The sequence below is a fragment of the Kogia breviceps genome, chromosome 11 (assembly GCF_026419965.1).
Source record: "Kogia breviceps isolate mKogBre1 chromosome 11, mKogBre1 haplotype 1, whole genome shotgun sequence".
In the NCBI taxonomy this organism is placed as follows: domain Eukaryota; kingdom Metazoa; phylum Chordata; class Mammalia; order Artiodactyla; family Physeteridae; genus Kogia; species Kogia breviceps.
In genome coordinates this window covers 75665200-75684393 of record NC_081320.1, presented here as the reverse complement: position 1 = coordinate 75684393, position 19194 = coordinate 75665200, and positions in this window count along the sequence as shown.

The window sequence follows — 19194 nt, the reverse complement described above, 5'->3', positions numbered from 1 at the left end:
GTTTTATAATTTAAAATGGAATTTAATCAATATTAATTAAATAAATATCAATGCATTACATTACAGGAAACTTCAAAAGAACTCATAAGAACTGGAGGAGGAAGGTGTTGTTAATAGTAGACCATTAAAAAGGACAAAATGGTTTTAATTGTCAGGAGCTCAAAAGGAATCAAGTGTGTAATATGACTGCTGAAACACTGAAATTTTGCCTGCATGAAGAGCAATACAGCATCTGAAGCAAAGGAAGAATCAATCTGTTCTAAATTGAAGAAATCAATTGTAACTATGTATTCTATAATTTTCTATTTGGCATATTTATAAACAGATACAGAAAAACTGAGAACACTCTAAAGAAAGCAATAGAATATTAGAAGTACTAAACACTTTATAAGGAGGAGTTTTTAGTCCAAAAGAAGGAAGAATCAAGGTAATGTGATAATTCTGTATTTGAAAGATTATCACATAGATCATTACTCAGGGAAATTTCTTTTGTCCAGATAAAAAGGGAGAAAAAATCCTTACTTCAAATTATTATAGGTTAGAAATTATATAAAAAAGATATGTAAAGGAAATAAATGAGAATATATGAATATCTTTATGATTTTGGAGGAAAATACTTTCTTAAAACACATACATAAAAGCACTACATAAAATATAGAATAATATATTTGACTATGTAAAACAAAATTAATTAATAATAAAATTTCTACACTCAAATTCTAAACAAGTGACAGATGTTAAGACATCATTTATATTTCTTAGCACTGAGAAAAGGTAAGTATCCATATGTAGACAGTTCCACCTTGAATCAATAAGAAAATATTCAAGAACTCAATATCAGTAATATATATGAAATAGCATTCCACATAAAAGGAGAGTCATTTAGAAAATAAACAATAGGTCAGACCTTCAAGACAGCAGAGGAGTAAGACATGGAGATCACCTTCTTCCCCACAAATACATCAAAAATACATCTACATGTGGAACAACTCCTACAGAACACCTAAAGAATGCTGGCAGAAGACCTCAGACTTCCCAAAAGGGTCTTGGCTGGCTGTCAGGCCAGAGCCTCTGAGGTGGGAGAGCTGAGTTCAGGACATTGGACCAACAGAGACCTCCCAGCCCACACAATATCAATCAGTGAGAGCTCTCCCAGAGATCTCTGTCTCAATGCTAAGACCCAGCTCCACTCAAAGACCAGCAAATTCCAGTGCTGGACATCCCATGCCAAACAACTAGCAAGACAGGAACACAATCACATGCATTAGCAGAGAGGTTGCCTAAAATCATAATAAGTTCACAGACACCCCAAAACACACCACCAGACACAGTTTTGCCCACCAGAATGACAAGATCAAGCCTCACCCACCAGAACACAGGCACCAGTTCCCTCCACTGTGTAGCCTACACAAGCCATTGAACCAACCTTACCCACTGGGGGGCAGACACCAAAACAATGGGAACTACAAACAGGCAGCCTGCAAAAAGGAGACCCCAACACAGTAAGTTAAGCAAAATGAGAAGACACAGTAATAAGCAGCAGATGAAGGACCAGAGTAAAAACTGACTAGACCAAACAAATGAAGAGGAAATAGGCAGCCTACCTGAAAAAGAATTCAGAGTCATTATAGTAAAGATGATCCAAAATTTTGGAAATAGAATGGAGAAAATACAAGAAACGTTTAACAAGGACCTACAAGAACTAAAGAGCAAAGCAAACATGATGAACAACACAATAAATGAACTTTAAAATTCTCAGGAAGGAATCAATAGCAGAATAACTGAGGTAGAAGAACGGATAAGTGACCTGCAAGATAAAATACTGGAAAAAACTACCACAGAGCAGAATAAAGAAAAGAGAAGGTAAAGAATTGAGGACAGTGTCAGAGACTTCGGGGACAACATTAAACACACCAACATTCAAACTATAGGGGTCCCAGAAGAAGAAGAGAAAAAGAAAGGGACTGAGAAAATATTTGAGGAGATTACAGTTGAAAACTACATTAATATGGGAAAGGAAATAGTCAATCAAGTCCAGGGAGTGCAGAGAGTCCCATACAAATAAAACCAAGGAAAAACACGACAAGACACATATTAATCAAACTATCAAAAAATAAACACAAAGAAAAAATATTAAAAGCAGTAAGGGAAAAGCAACAAATAACATACAAGGGAATCCCGATAAGGTTAACAGCTGATCTTTCAGCAGAAACTCTGAAAGCCATAAGGGAGTGGCAGGACATATTTAAAGTGATGAAAGGGAAAAAAACTACAACCAAGAGTACTCTACCCAGCAAGGATCTCATTCAGATTCAACAGAGAAATTAAAACCTTTACAGACAAGCAAAACCTAAGAGAATTCAGCACCACCAAACCGTCTTTACAACAAATGCTAAAGGAACTTCTCTAGGTAGGAAATACAAGAGAAGGAAAAGACCTACAATAACAAACCCAAAACAATTAAGAAAATGGTAATAGGAACATACATATCAATAATTACCTTAAATGTAACTGGACTAAATGCTCCCACCAAAAGACACAGACTGACTGAGTGGATACAAAAACAACACCCATATATATGTTGTCTATAACAGACCCACTTCAGGCCTAGGGACACAAACAGACTGAAAGTAAGGTGATGGAACAAGATATTCCATGCAAATGGAAATCAAAAGAAAGCTGGAGTAGCAATGCTCATATGAGATAAAATAGACTTTACAATAAAGACCATTACAAGAGACAAGAAGGACACTACACAATGATCAAGGGATCAATCCAAGATGATAAAACAATATTTATGCAGCCAGCATAGCAGCACCTCAATACATAAGTCAAATGCTAACAGCCATAAAATGGGAAATCGACAGTAACACAATAATAGTATGGAACTTTAACACCCCACTTTCAGCAATGGATGTATCATCTGAAATGAAAATAAATAAGGAAACACAAGCCTTAAATAACACATTAAGCAAGATGGACTTAATTGATATTTTTAAGACATTCCATCCAAAAACAACAGAATACATTTTCTTCTCAAGTGCTCATGTAACATTCTCCAGGATAGATCATATCTTGAGTCACAAATCAAGCCTTGGTAAATTTAAGAAAATTGAAATTGTATCAAGTATATCTTGAGACCACAATGCTATGAGACTAGATATCAATTACAGGAAAATATCTGTTAAAAAGTACAAACACATGGAAGCTGAACAATACACTACTTAATAACCAAGAGATCATTGAAGAAATCAAAGAGGAAATCAAAAAATACCTGGAAACAAATGACAAGGAAAACATGCTGACCCAACACCTATGGGATGCAGCAAAAGCAGTTCTAAGAGGGAAGTTTATAGCAATACAATCCTACTGCAAGAAATAAGAAACATCTCAAATAAACAATGTAACCTTACATTTAAAGCAATTAGAAACAGAAGAAAAAACCCCTCAAAGTTAGCAGAAGGAAAGAAAGCATAAAAATCAGATCAAAAATAAATGAAAAAGATGAAGAAAACAATAGCAAAGATCAATAAAACTAAAAGCTGGTTCTTTGAGAAGATATACAAAATTGATAAACCATTAGCCACACTCAGCAAGAAAAAAAGGCAAAAGAATCAAATCAACAGAATTAGAAATGAAAAAGGAGAAGTAACAACTGACATTGGAGAAATACAAAAAATGATCATGAGAGATTACTACAAGCAACTATATACCAATAAAATGGACAACCTGGAAGAAATGGAAAAATTCTTAGAAAGGCACAACTTTCCAAGACTTAATGAGGAAGAAATAGAAAATATAAACAGACCAATCACACACTGAAATTGAAACTGTGATTAAAAATTTACAACAAAAGCCCATGACCAGATGGCTTCACAGATGAATTCTATCAAACATTTAAAGAAGAGCTAACACCTTTTCTTTTCAAACTGTTCCAAAATATAGCAGAGAGAGGAACACTCCCAAACTCATTCTATGAGGCCACCATCACCCTGATACCCAAACCAGACAAAGATGTCACAAAAAAAGAAAACTAAAGGTCAATATCACTGATGAACATAGATGCAAAAATCCTCAACGATACACTAGCAAACAGAATCCAACAGCACATTAAAAGGATCATACAACATGATCAAGTGGGGTTTATCCCAGGAATACAAGGATTCTTAAATATAGGCAGATCAATCAATGTGAAACACCATATTAAAAAATTAAAGGATAAAAACCATATGATCATCTCAATTGATGCAGAAAAATCTTTTGACAAAATTCAACACCAATTTGTGATAAAAACCCTCCAGAAAGTAGGCATAGAGGGAACTTACCTCAACATAATAAAGGGCATATATGACAAACCCACATCCAACATCGTTCTCAATGGTGAAAAACTGAAATCATTTTCACTAAGTTCACAAACAAGACAAGGTTGCCCACTCTCACCACCATCATTCAACATAGTTTTGGAGGTTTTAGCCACAGCAATCAGAGAAGAGAAAGAAATAAAAGGAACCCAAGTTGGAAAAGAAGTAGTAAAACTGTCACTGTTTGCAGATGACATGATACTATACATAGAATCCTAAAGATGCTACCAGAAAACTACTAGAGCTAATCAATGAATTTTTAAAGTAGCAGGATACAATATTAATGCACAGAAATCTCTTGCATTCTTATATACCAATGATGAAAATCTGAAAGAGAAATTAAGGAAACACTCCCATTTACCACTGCAACAAAAGAATAAAATATCTAGGAATAAACCTACCAAAGGAGACAAAAGACCTGTATGCAGAAAACTATAAGACACTAATGAAAGAAATTAAAGATGATATAAACAGATGGAAAGATATACCATGTTCTTGGAATGGAAAATCAACGTTGTGAAAATGACTATGCTACCCAAAGCAATCTACAGATTCAGTGCAATCCCTATCAAACTACCAATGGCATTTTTCACAGAACTAGAACAAAAAGTTTCACAATTGGTATGGAAACACAGAAGACCCCGAATAGCCAAAGCAATTTGAGAACGAAAAATGGAGCTGTAGGAATCAGGATCCCTGACTTCAGACTATACTACAAAGCTACAGTAGTCAAGACAGTATGGTATTGGCACAAAAACAGAAATATAGATCAATGGAACAGGTTAGAAAGTCCAGAGATAAGCCCACAAACATATGGTCACCTTATCTTTGATAAAGAAGGCAAGAATATAAAATGGAGAAAAGACATCCTCTTCAATAAGTGATGGTGGGAAAACTGGACAGCTACATGTACATGAATGAAATTAGAACACTCCCTAACACCATACAAAGAAATAAACTCAAAATGCATTCAAGGCCAGACACTATAAAACTCTTAAGGGAAAACATAGGCAGAACACTCTGTGACATAAATCACAGCAAGATTTTTTTTGACCCACCTCCTAGAGAAGTGGAAATAAAAACAAAAATAGAATGAGAGAAAATAGTTTCAAATGAAGCAACTGACAGAGGATTAATCTCCAAAATATACAAGCAGCTCATGCAGCTCAATAACAAAAAAACAAACAACCTAATCCAAAAATGGGCAGAAGACCTAAATAGACATTTTCCAAAGAAGATATACAGATTGCCAACAAACACAGGAAAGAATGTTCAACATCACTAATCATTAGTGAAATGCAAATGAAAACTACAATGCAGTATCACCTAATACCAGTCAGAATGGCCATCGTCAAAATATCTACAAACAATAAATGCTGGAGAGGGTGTGGACAAAAGGGAACCCTCTTGCACTGTTGGTGGGAATGTAAAGTGATACAACCACTATGGAAAACAGTAGGGAGATTCCTTAAGAAACTAAAAATAGAACTACCGTATGACCCAGCAATTCTACTACAGGGCATATAACCTGAGAAAACCATAATTCAAAACGAGTCATGTACCACATGGTTCACTGAAGCACTATTTACAATAGCCAGGACATGGAAGCAACCAACTGTCCATCTACAGATGAATGGGTAAAGAAGATGTGGCACATATATACAATGGAATATTACTCAGCCATAAAAAGAAACGAAACTGAGTTATTTGTAGTGAGGTGGATGGACCTAGAGTGTCATACAGAGTGAAGTAAGTCCGAAAGACTGAAACAAATACCGTATGCTAACACATATGTATGGAACCTAAAAAAAAAAAAAAAAAAAAAAAATGTTCTGACGAACCTAGTGGCAGGACAGGAATAAAGATGCAGACGTAGAGAATAAATTTGAGGACATAGAGAGGGGGAAGAGTAAGCTGTGACGATGTGAGAGAGTGGCATTGACATATATCCACTACTAAATATAAAATTGATAGCTAGTGAGAAGCAGCCGCATAGCACAGGGAGATCACTTCTGTGCTTTGTGACCACGTAGAGGGGTGAGGAAGTGAGGGTGGGAGGGAGATGCAAGATGGAGTGGATATGGGGATATATGTATACGTATAGCTGTTTCACTCTGTTATACAGCAGAAACTAACACAACATTGTAAAGCAATTATACCCAAATAAAGATGTTAAAACTTTTAATTAGTTACTTAAAAATTTAAAAAATAGAAAATAATTTTAAAGAGAAAATAAACAATAAAAAGATGCTGAGTTCACTATTAATCAGGCAAGCAATAGGGTGATGAAAAATTTGCAAATTGCCAATTATTGTTGACAGTGTGAGATAAGAGGAACTCCTATGCTGTTGAGGGAAATATAGTTTATTACATATATTTTTTAGGGAGTTTAACAATTTCAAATAAACTGAGAATACTTCTACCACTCCAGCAATTTCATGTCTAAAAGACTTGAAATCTGATATCCATAGCACAGTTGTTACTTTGAAACATAATTGTAGCTACCTAAATGCACACTGATTATGAAATGGTTAGAAAAGACATGCTATAAACACACAGTACACTACTAGATAAGAGTTAAAATGAATAAACGAACTAGATCGATACATGTCAACATTGATGAATACCAAAAAAACAAACTAGATTTGCAAAAATATACTTATGGTGTGAAAGGATTAAAAAAAGTAAAACTATATGTTCTGGATTTATATGTATGCGTTAAGGTATACAAACATGGACCAAAATAATACACATCAAACTTATAGTAATCTTTTCCTCTGGGAAATAAGTGAAGGGAATGGGTTGGGGAGGACTATACGGAAAATTTCACTTTTTCTATTGTCTCATTTATGTTAAAATTAATTTGAAGTGAATACAGACTTTAACACTGGCTAATTCTGAGTGATGGATACAAGGATTTTTGCCGTATTATTTTCTTGACTCATTTGTTATTTAATTGTGTTCTATAATCAAAAAAGAAAGAAATATATAGTTTCGAAGTGATCTGTCTAATCTTGAAGAGATGATGACATTTAAAAGCTTTCAGGTCAAAATTTCTCAAATATTAAAAGAATGGCCAAAAGACATCATGAATCCTTAGACTGAAATTTTCAATGCAAGTTTGAATAAGAAATTTTTGCAAAAGTAGTAGAATTGGATGGCAGGTTAAACTAAATAAATGTTGAGGTCCCTACTAACTCTGAGAAAATGTAATCAAAATATGTGATGGGTTCTAAAATATCTTGTTTAATTAACTATTTATTGCTTATTTTTATTATCCAGCATTAATCTAGGTAACATTAAACTAAATTTTTCATTGTTTAAATGATAATTAAATTGTATCTCAATATAAGGGAAACCTGAGACTTCAAACTTTGAACAACTAAAAACTATCTTGGCCTTTTTATTTTCAGCCACACCATGACTTAAATTCAGCTTCATCAACTGCCTCTGAATTTATGGGTCTCAGAGAGGGAGCTGCATCGTGGTAGAATTGAGAAATCTGTATTTCAACACTTAAATATGGGCAAGCAATCAGACTCAGGATTACTTGTCTGTCACTCTTCACTGATTTTATTTGCCTTTTCCTACTCTGAGCCCTTTCAATTCCCCTCTGAACATCTTTGGGAAACATTACTGTGGCATTTAGCCAACCAGGATAGCTTAACTAACAAAAGAGTTGACCAGTTTTATTCATAGAGATGGAAAGCAGGGAGCTGCATCAATGCTCATGATGCGAACGGTCTAGTTGGAGGGAGGCCCTATCCTGGACTCATTTTTCAGAAGGCCCACGGAGAGTGGCGGGATTTTTGTAGGCTCCGAGGTAGAAAGTGAATGTCAGTTCAACTACTGGGTAAGATGTAACAAAAGGGAGAAAAGGCCAATTGAGGTGTTCTTTAAAATCTTTGAGTGTCTTTTACCCTTTTCATCCCAACTGCTGCTTGTACAAGCTTTGTCTACCTACATCTATGTGGGCAGAAAGGAACAAAGAATGAATGAGAGAATATGCTGGCTAAAGAGCTGCATTCAAGCCCCTGGACATGGAAAGCAGGGCACAAGGGTCAGATGCCTGATGCTGTATCAGCACTCAGCTGGAGGGAAAGCATAGAAGAGGTAGAGGGGATGACCCCTCTCATTACAAGGGGCACTGACACATGTCCTTGGAAAGACTCATGTAGCGTATTGTACCTCCTCAATGAGGCAGATACAGGACACATACTATCAGCTCATCTTTAATTTATTTGATGTGAAAATAGTCTGGCTATAAAGTGGAGTGAGTGGACAAAACCCTAGAATCAACAAAATGAGTACCCTTAGAGGGAAAAAAATAAAGTAGTGGATTCATTTTCTATTTTTACATATCTTTGCCTTGTTCACCAAATATCAGACTGATTATTTGTTCAGAAAGATGGACATTTCCTTACGCTTGCATTTTATTATATAGAAATCTTCCTAGAGTTGTATGAGAATAGAATGGTACCTATTTGTGTAGGGGTTTATCATCACATTTCCAATAATCTGGATATAGTGGAAAATGTAGGTGATGTTATTTTTCAGAATAAGAAATTGAGACAGTCATACAAGAAATACTATTCCCATTGCTATGGGCCAAATGTTTGTGTCCCCCCTAAATTCATATATTGAAGCCTTAATTCCCAAAGTGATGGTATTTGAAGGTGGGACCTTTGAAAGGTAATTAGGTCATTAGGGTGGAGCCCTCATGAATGGAATTAGTGTTTGCTGTGGTCTGAATGTTTGTGTCCCCCCCCAAATTCATATGTTGAAATTGTAACACCCAAAGGTATTAATTACTAATTGGGGTCTATTGGGAAGTACTTAAGTCATGAGGGAGGAACACTCATGAAAGGGATATAAAAGAGGCTCCAGAGAGATACATAACCCCTTCTACCATGTGAGAAGACAGGGAGAAGGAGGCCCTCTGCAAATCAGGAAGAGGGTTCTCACCAGGAACCTAACTGGCCAGCCCCTTAATCTTGGACTTTCAGCCTCCAGAACTATGAGAAATAAATGTCTGTTGTTTCAGCCACCCAGCTGACAGTATTCTGTCATATCAGCCTGAACTAACTAAGATACCCATGGTCAGCAAGCTAATTAGTAGCAAAGTCTGATCCAGAATTCAGACGGTAGTCAAAGACTTCTTTGTTTCTTTTATTATACTGAATTGTTTTTACTAAGTTAAATGTTAAACATTTGTCATTTGTCACAAAGAAATATTTGTAAGAACCAGATAGATAATATAAATATCTTCACTGACTATGCATAGAGGGGTGAGGGAGTTATATGAACAACTAGAGACAGTGGGCTTCATATAACTCATTCAAATTATTAACAATGCATGAGTTAGATAAATCATATTTACATATATATACATATATTCATATACGTGATGTTTCTTATATAGCAAGCTGAATAATATGTGATTGTCATTATGATTTATATTTGCTCTTAATATATGGTGGGAAATTAGCCCTGAATCTGTGATGACCAAAAACAAATAAACATCATTAACAACAACAAAAATATATCACTTGATATAACAAAACAAATTTTTGTTGAAAAGATCTGAAGTCTCTCCACATTAGAGGAACTTAAACATTTTTTAACTTAATGAACATTTTTTAAACAAATGCTTATTATGCATCTCTTGTGGGCAATATGACCTAAGTACACACAGAGCAAGAAACGGATTGTAGACAAACTAGAAAAAAGGTGAGTGTTGTTAGTATTTGGAAATGCCAGCCTCAGTGTTCCTAAATATATAGTGACCATATTTTCCAAATTGGAACGTACTTGAAAGTGAAGGGGGAGCTCTTAGTAAGTATTCTGGGACCACAGATGTGTCCTGAGAAGTATCGTTCATGTCCTCAAAATAGACCATTGGTACTGTCTTGAGATGGACACAATTCTCTATTTAAACCCAGGTGCTGGCAATGTGAGAACAGTCCTTTCTGACTCGATACTAGAATAATAGGTCAAATAAACTTTTGTAGCAAGAATGAGTGTTGAAAGTCACCTTTATTTTTATTTTAATGATTTCACTCAAGTTAGTTGACTAAAAACAGTACTATGCTTGTTTTGTTTCAGGCTGTATCAAAATCAGTTCTTGAATCCAATATGAAGCATACAATGATTTCTCCCGACTTATTTTCTTAGATACCTGAAATTCTTTATTAGTCCCTTTATCATGTGTCCATAGTCATTTTGACAACCTATAAAATATTCTACATTGGTCTTGCTCAGTGGCTTCTTACATTCCTTGTTAGCCCTAAATAATTTCTATCTCCATTTCACACAATTTTCGATTCAATGAGAAAAGCATTTCTTATCTTTCGGAGAACTTGAGCTACTATGTTTTCCAGATGCCTTATTACATTGTTTGTGAATGAGTTTCATTTATCACTTGAAGACAAACTACGAAGACAATGCAAGGTCAAAAATTCTCTACCTTTCCATGTTCAACCTATATACAATTTCATTTAAAAAAATATAAAATATCATCATTTTGTCATCATAATAAAATTGACAGTCATAGCTCATGAATGAAAGTTGGATTATGTCTTTTGCAATAGTAATTCATATTTTGAAGAGTGCATCATTTTACAGTGTGGAAAAAAATCCTACTATGATCTTTTATAATCCAAGACAACACATTGTTGAGACTTACTGAGACAGAATATGCTCTTCAGTTTACATTGATAAATTTGATTTAAGGATTCATTTTATTTCTATTTTATAAGCTATGATATCACATTTAATGTTTATATTCACAACAGCCTAAACAGTTTCGCTCCTTTTATAAAGACATACTTTCAAACGATTTATGTGCATCTTTAGAATGGGACTCCTTAATCTATGTCTGGCTTATGGCCACTTTGTCAGAATGGGGAAAAAAAAAAGTTGAAGGTAAGAATTCTCATTTTACTTTCTTTGATTTCATTTTTTTCCAAAGGAAGTTATCCGAGTTACTTTTTCCTGATTAACACATTTCTTCATCAACTCTAATTGCAAACCATTAAATTAGATTACTTCCTTTTAATCTTTGCTGGCTTCGATTCTCTTATGAGCAGGAATATTATAAACTTTCAGATCTGAAGTATATACGTCTTTCTTAGCACTGAGGGAAAAAATATTTTTTAATAAAATGGCTTTTCATCACAATGCACCTTAACATGTACAATTATGATAATCTAAAAACTGCAGACTTGCATAGAAATGGAAAACACTTTCATTAAGGAAGAAAAGCTAAATATCATATTAAAGCAGATGGATTTTCAAATGCAACCCTCTTAAGTCTTATAGAGACTTTAGATTTAGAGAAGGCTTCAGGCAAAAATGCTGAAAAGCAAATAGTATCACTTGAAAGGCCAATTTATATTCCAATATAAAGTTTATAGAGATAGATTTCAAAAGTGGGTAGTAGAATCACCATGAATAGATTGTATCATTTGAAAAATAATGTACATTATGACAATTCTGGTCTAACTTTTTAAAAGAGGGAAAAGTGAGCAGTATTAGAAAATCTTGTACCCAGGGTAGATTACATTTCTGTTTTGATTTACTATTTGATAAGGAATTGGCAATGGCTACTGAATAGGAAAGATGTGTACTCTGTTATTATTATTTTTATTTGTAGTATATTCCCCTGATAGAACTAACATCTGAGTGTATAGTGTATAATAGATAAAACAGCCGGAAATATTATCTAATTTTTTCTCATTTATTTTGGTGTTCTGCTCTCATATGGAGTCAATATAAGAGACGCATCCATAAATTCTTGCTGGCTCTACAGGAAAACACAGGAGGCCTAGATTAATAAGAAGGCTTGTACAAAAGGTGATCATCTCATTGTAGTTCTTGTAGTTAAATTTGTTTACACAGGAGGGTGGGAGGGAGGCGCAAGAGGGAGGGGATGTGGGGATATATGTCTATGTATAGCTGATTCACTTTGTTATACAGCAGAAACTAACACACCATTGTAAAGCAATTATAATTCAATAAAGATGTTTTAAAAAACATTGTGTACACATATAATCACACAGCCACCATGAAATTTTCCCCAACCAGACCACTTCTGGTCTGGTCATCTTTGGCATCTAGGATTACTGCCTTGTAGAGTTTTCGGTTATATTGTATATGCAACTCAAGCGTCAGCATGCTTCCTTTCCCACCCCCACTACCTTCAGTCTGGCCAGGATAGTCTTTTACCCAAGCATCTAGGAAAGAAGAACGATTTCTCACATCCTTTACTGAGCCATTACCCAGTTTTTGTACTTCCCCACTGCTCACAGGTCAGCTCTGGGCCGCTTTTCACTTTGATGATTACACTTATTGCAACTGCTGGGCTTCAGTCCCTGTACTGGCTCTTGATCTTTATACACTAGTATCAAGAGTCGGGAGTACATTAAGGGAACCCATGCAACATGGACAAAATAAAGAACTATGATTCACAGGACAGTTTCCATAGACTAGATAAAAGCATACAGACACAAATGGACTTTGTGCAGGGAATTTGTTTACGCACACCTCAGGACATACATAGTGCCCTCAGAGTTTTTATTCCTATGAGCGAGTGCCTCTTTCAAACCTCTACCACAGCAGTCCCCAACCTTTGTGGCACCAGGGACCGGTTTCGTGGAAGACAATTTTTCCACGGACGGTGGGGGCGGGGGGAGGAGGATGGTTCAGGGTTCAGTCGGTTAAGGCGAGCGATGGGGGAGGGGAGGTTCAGGCGGTAATGCGAGCGATGGGGAGCAGCAAACGAAGCTTCGCTGCTCGCCTCCTGCTCTGCAGCCCGGTTCCTAACAGGCCACTGACTTGGTACCAGGTCTCAGCGCAGGGGCTGGGGACCCTGCTCTACCAGACAAGTATCAGCATCTTTTAGAAAATTCCATCTCCCACATGAAGTGCTGGTTATACAAATGATCCAGCCATTTCCTTTTGTTAAGGCACTTGAAAAGCAATAATCTTCAGGGTCATATTTTGCAAACCTGAACTGTTCAGTCTAGATTATTATCTGAGAAAGCGGGAAGAGTAGTCCAATATAGGAAATATCAATTTAGGTATTTCCTCACTGTGAGGGGTGTTACATATTCTTCTTGGTCATCCAATTGGGAACATCAGTGTTGTTTCAAACAAGTACATGAACACACGCATACACACACACATCTCAAAGACTGACCACTTTATCATTCACAGAGAGTAAACAGAAGAAAGTATTTTCCTAAATACAGTATCTTCCCTTTATCACACTACACAAATTTGGAATATTGCTTCAATACAACTAGTGGCAGAATACTTATTCATCTTTGCTCTCAACACAAGATCAATGCTCATTACAAATCTATTAATGTTTTACTTTGTAAAGACCTGGTAGGTATCTTAACTTAATACTTTTCTGTACCTAAAGCCAGATTTCAATGTTAGGGTAGGTTTTCTCCAAGGTAAATTTTGTAATAATGAAGGTAAATGAGGATTTTATTAACCTCATATAAAAACAATCCTCTAGATTTTAGTAGAGTATGAAAGTTTGCTTTCAATTCCATAAAACACCCTATTTTCTCTACAACATAAACTTCATCTTTTAGCCATATTTGTATCTCTGGTGATTATTATATAATTGCTATTTAGCAAATGCTGGCTTATTTGACTCATTTCCATAAACACACATACACACACACACACACAGAGACACATACACGAGGCACATACACAGGACAGAATGAAAATGGAGGGTATATTGCAAACTATTTCCCTTCTACCCCATCAAGTAATTTATCCTCTCTCTATTCATCCAGTTATCTCATGTCAAACACCAGTTGAACCAAACAGTTTGAAGTTTAGTGGTGAAATCATACCAGTTAAAAGTATTTATACGATAATGGGAGAAACTTTACCATAGCACTAAGTATCAGGTACCAGGGGATGGGCAACAAATCTGTCTGGGGCAGGGGGAAATTTCTACAAAAGAATATTTGTGTCAAAATGTTTCTGCTGATCTCTCAACCATCAAAACATTCTGTCAGGGCTTTTGATAAATATATGTTATTCATTGGGTATCTTCTATGGGGTTGATGGACTCCAGTAGGTAGGGGAACATTTATTGAACTTTCAATATTGGGATTTTTAATATGAACTCAAGGTTTATTCTATACTATAATTTTTTTTTTTTTTTTTTTTTTAGATTCCTGGACAAGGTGTTCAATCATCAGATGGTTTCTTCCTTGGTTCACTTTCTGAGGGTCTCCCTCAGAAACTCTTCTCCATTCAGCACCTCAGGTTAGAGACTTATTTTGGTTTTCTTTTTGTGTTACTGTAGTTGAATTATATCCAATTAAACTATTTGAAACCTCCACAGATGACCCTTAAATGAAGCCTCTGCTTTGATACACTTTAAGCCTCAGACTAATATATCTTATTTGCATTTCACAAATTAAACAGTTTTTTTCTTACATTTGATTCATTCAGCACTCTAAAAATATCAAGATTCTGAGTGCCACAAGTTGCTTTCCCTGGGTTAGTTTTGCATTGGAACTGTCATATAATTACACAAATACATTATAAACTGAAATACAACAAAATCTAAAGATAAAATAAAATAATCAAACATAAAATGCTCTTGTAGCACGGACTGGTTGAGGCACTATTTAGGCATCAGTAACCCCCAGTGGGTAATTAGGTTCATATGCTTAAAACATTTGTTACAACAGAAATTCCCATAAGACCCTTGCAATTATTTAGAAGCTGTCATTCTATGCTAAGGTTGTGGTTACACCTCAGAATGCTTATTTTAATTAATAAATAAAATTTGTTTCTAGATACTGTTTCTTGATGAGGAAATTATAGTGGGCTTAATTGTTATTATGCTATTTGTTTTAACAGATTATCTAATGCAGAAAGCAGCAGACCTGCACTGATATCCAAGACAGAGTTTAGCTGTACAAGGCAAATTGTGCCATTCACAGCATTTGCAGAGCTTCAATTAGCTAATCAGTGGATTGAAAATGTACCTTGATAGTCCCCATGGGGAAGAAATGTCGCATCCAAATAAATTCTTCAAAGAACACTATGTGTAAAACACTATACTCTTTGTGAAAGGTGCAAAGCTAAATCAGACATAATCCTTGTCTTTTGCAGATGATTCCCAAGCAATACAGAGATAGTCATATATAAATAAATAACTGTGTCAGGTGGAAAGAAATTTGGAGGATTAGCAAAATGATGTAGAGAGAGTTAAAGTTGACTTGATCCAAGAATGGCATTTGACTTGAAGCATTAGTGGAATCTGGAAGTACTGAAACATATAGCCACTGAGAAGACTGAAGGAAAGTCCTCTGGTATTTTTAGTATGTATAAAATGAGATGAGGCTGGAAAATTAGCTAAATGTTAGAGGGCATTTAAGACCAGTCAAAATAGTTTAGATTTCATTCTACAGGTAATAAGTAGATGTTGAAGAGTCTTAAAAAAAATGAGTGTTGTTATCTACCTTATATATATTTTTAGGAAGAAAAGGAGAGCTGGTCTGTCAGTAACTAACTGCAGAGACAATTGCAATAGAGCAGAATAAAGATGATTAGGGCCTGGGGCAGCTATGGTGAATATAATGGGGCAGAGGAGAGAGATATTAAACTCAATAGAGTAGGATGTGATGAATTACTGAATGTAGAACAAGACAAAAAGGAAGTGTTAAAAGTATTTTTCAATGTACTAGCATAGGTATCTGGTAAGCCATTGGTCAAACTGGGAACCCAGAGGAAGATCAACTTGGGGGACAAAATGACTGGATTCCAACTGGGCCTTGTTGAAATTAAGGAATCTAAAATTAGATTCAAAAGGAAAAGTAGATCAGACCTGATGTTCATAGGAGAGGGATGTGGAGAAGACAGAGAGGTAGAACCAATTTGCAGAAAAGATTAAGTCATGAAAATAAATTATCTCAAGAATAAAATGTCTGTCTTTGTAAATTACCTTCATTTAAGAGTTTAATCAAGATAGAGCCACGAATATGAACTGTAGAAGAAATGATACAAGGTGTGATCTTTTTAATCCAAAGAATATAGTATAATCACTTATTTTTTCATTAAATTCATATTATTTCACCTACATTAATAGGCATTTCCTAGATCCAATAGGGACAAAGTAGGTGACCATATAGTTAATCCCACTAGGTGATTGTAAGTAAAGACAAAATATGGGAGACCCCTGTAAGTTAATGATCAGTGAAGAAAGCAGGTTTCCTTAACCACAAAGCCAAGCTGGCTTGGTTAGCAATAAAACCATGCAACAGAAGCATGAGAAATGTCCCAATACAATGAAACAATGGTGGCATGAGACCCACATCCTGTCCAGTGAGCCCAGTAAGTTAATGATTCCTAGGATATGCTCCTCTGGGCACATCAAAAACAAAAATATAAGGAAAGGGTGACACTATTGAAACCTGAAATGATTTGTCATTTTTAGCATATGTTACCACCTTTTTGTTCATTTCCATTGCGCCATGACAGTTCTGGCTTGACCATGTAGGGACAACTCCCCCACCTGATGTGGAGGAGGAGCTGATGACAGAAGTGTGACATCTACTCAAGAGTAAGGAAGAAGGTGGTCCTTTCCTCCGATTATAAAACTGTAGCCCACTAAGTTCTGGGGGTGTGGCACCCTCTTGCCTGCCTGCTTGCAAGCCTTGTAAGAATCCTGTTCTAATAAATCACTTCTTATCTATCACTTTGCCTCTCACTGAATTCTTTCTGCATTGAGACATAAAGAACCAGACCTCTTTGGAGCCCCCTGAAACGCCACCAAGCAGTTTCAGATCCTGGGTATAGAGTAGTAATAGGACACACAAAAAAATCCCTGCCTTAATGGAGATTACTTCCTCCTTCAATGAAATTTAGAAGACATGAAATTTATAACCCTCAAACCAAAGGAAGGTAGACAGAATCTAATGATCTACTCATTTTTTGTACTTAGTAGAAAAATGTGATATTTTTCCTTCTTCATCACAGCTGTTCATTCACTTGTCAGGCAATCCCATCTCCCAATTCTATCTCTAATAAGCATCCTAGGAAGGTTTACACATGGAGTATGTAGATCTCAGTTGCAGAGAGTATTCAGTAATATTCCTCAATAGATGCTCAGTCTATGATAAAAGAAAGTGGGGAAGCCAAGGTTGTGGACAGACATTGTGCCCATTCTGCACAAATCCAAAGGCCAGCTCTCCAAGGAGTTTTCTCCTTTAGTCAAAAAAACAAAAACAAAAACAACTGAACTGTTGTCTTAACTTCCAGTCATTTCCTAAAACTGATAAACCACACTTCAGCAAACATGAAAGCACAAAACAGAAATTTTTAGATATTATTGCTTATTTTTAAGCTACTAGTATAATGTAAGGAAAATATTCAAAATGTGTTTAATTTCATATATGATTTACATCCAGTAACTACTTAGAGAACACATTCTACTATATTAAAAAATCCATGAAATTTATGGAAGCATCAATATGTTTTCATTTTGAATTTGGTTAGAATAACATTATTTCTAGAAATAATCTTGTGTTTCATGACCTAGAAGTCAAATAATGCTGCCTTAACTACTCTGTTGGAATTTTAAGAGTGGGAAAAAAGTGCTGGGAATTATTTGGTTATTATCATTTTGATTTGGTTGCTGAATTGGGAGTGGTTTTCTAAAAGAGGGGATTAGAATAAGAATAGAAAAGACAAAAAAAGATTAACATAAGTTACTGCTTGATGAAAGACTAATGAGTATTTGAAAATATCATTTATAATTTATTTCAACTTGGATTTAAGCAATTCATTGGAAATAGGGAGACGTTAATCTGATACATATCTTGTATATTTGAAACAAGTTATTTCATTCCTTCACCAAATATTTATTGAGTGTCCAGTAGGTTTCTGGTAGATACTGAATACTCATGTAGTGAGACATGGTACCAGATTTCAAGGAAAGTTAAGTGTAAGGGAACAGACAGGCAAGCGAACAACTACAAATTATTCCGGAGAAGTGGAGGTGAGGAACCAAGAGCTTCAGGTGCACAAGGGAAAGCACTGTAATCAAGGGAGGCAAAAAAAAAAAGATATTTCCATAGACTATTATTGTTCAGTTATTAACTCTGCATAGTATTAGCTAAATGTTATCTAAGATCCATTGCAGTTCTCAAAATCTAAGACGTCTAAGATAATTGCAATACATTATTAAAAAAAAAAAACTAACTTTAAAAGAAAGCAGACAAAGCAAAGCAATTACTATTTTTTTCACAGTATTATACAATTAACCTTTCATGAGTAATTAAATATTCCATTTTTAACATGAGAATTATTCGGGGGGAAATTTCTGAAATCTGCTTGTGGTAAATGCTGGCTGAAAAGATAATGAATTAATAGGAGACACAATAAAATTAAGAAATTTATTGTGCCATTGGCAAGACACATTGTGGTTACAGATTTTTATATTGTGATCTAGTTAGGAAATATTGTGCTTTTTTTTTCCTAGTTAATGTATCGTTTTCTTTGAGAATATTTTCATTTTCCTTCGACCATATTTTGAAGAGAATTAAATTAAAGGCAAATAACTATTTTGAAATATGACATCCTAAGAAGAATAAAGTTCATTTTTTTTTACCCCACTGACTACTCTAAGAGCAAACAAAATACAACTGGACAGAAAGAATGAAAGTCAAGTCATCTCTGTTCAATTCATCATAATTTTGAAGCACCAGCAATACAGGGGCTTTTGTTTCAGTCCCTGTAAAATAGACAAGTAGAATTAGGGTCACTTCCCTAAAAAGCAGATAATCACTTG